Source organism: Podarcis filfolensis, assembly GCF_964270895.1.
Source record: "Podarcis filfolensis genome assembly, chromosome: 2".
In the NCBI taxonomy this organism is placed as follows: domain Eukaryota; kingdom Metazoa; phylum Chordata; class Lepidosauria; order Squamata; family Lacertidae; genus Podarcis; species Podarcis filfolensis.
This window is the reverse complement of record NC_139605.1, coordinates 10,551,879-10,552,902: the sequence shown is the minus strand read 5'-3', so window position 1 is coordinate 10,552,902 and position 1,024 is coordinate 10,551,879.

Sequence of the window (1,024 nt, the reverse complement as noted above, 5' to 3'; positions counted from 1 at the left end):
GGCGGATGAGTTAGACATTTGTAGACCTATGTAGCTGTAATCCTGTGTGCACTTAGCTGAACACAGCGGGGAATTACTTTGGAGTAAACCTACATAGGATTAGGTTGTGTAAATGGGCTTTATAGCTGCTGGCAATGGGGGTGGTTACTTTTGTATGGGGTGGGGGGGTGGGATTAGGTTCTTGCTCATTTTGGTGTTTTTGATGTTCCTTCAACCCAAAGGGATAGTTGGCAGTAGAGGTGGAATTATTTGTGAGCCAGATCAAAATAATTGGTGGTGGTGTTAAAGTGGGTTTTGATATATTCCTGGAGGATGGGCTATTTTTCAAGGCATACAAGACCTCTGGAATGTTCACGTTCAGCACTGCAGCCAGCCAGCCAGCCCATGATGCCCTATTCTAGGATATTCCATTCCATTCCCCTCTTCCGAACAAACACATCGCACTTGGTTGCCACTGAGCATGCTCAGTCCTTATTGGGCTGTTCTGGGTTTTTTAATATTGCGGGGTTAGGGGGTCTTTTTTTGTATTTCTGCAAAACCTTGGTGTTCCCTCTGAGCATGCTAATACCTCCCTTCTTGTGTCTCGGTGACCTGTTTTTGAATAAATGCTGTGAGCACTCAGCACCTGAGCTCACCACAAGAGGTAACGATAACTATATGGAGCCCCCTGTTTATAAGCAGTTTACCTGCGAGAGTAGTTGCTGATAGTCAACAGCAGGGAGGGGTTGTTTCCTTTGTGCCCTCCTTGGCTTTGCAGTGGGGCTATTCTGGCCCCCCTCCCAATGCAGAGTAGCTCAGGGGCGAATCAAGTAAGAAAAAACTGGTTTGATTTTGGACAGAACGTTTCCTCAGAGTTGCTGCTTTGTTAAGGATTACGGAACCTGCTCAGAAGGAATCTACTGCCTTTGCTTTGGTTACTTAAAATTTCCTGCTCTTTTCAAAAAAATTAAATAAAATGGTTTTTTTTATTATTAAAAAAAGTTAGTCAGGTTTTTTTGTGAGGGTGGGTGGATCTGATTCACTT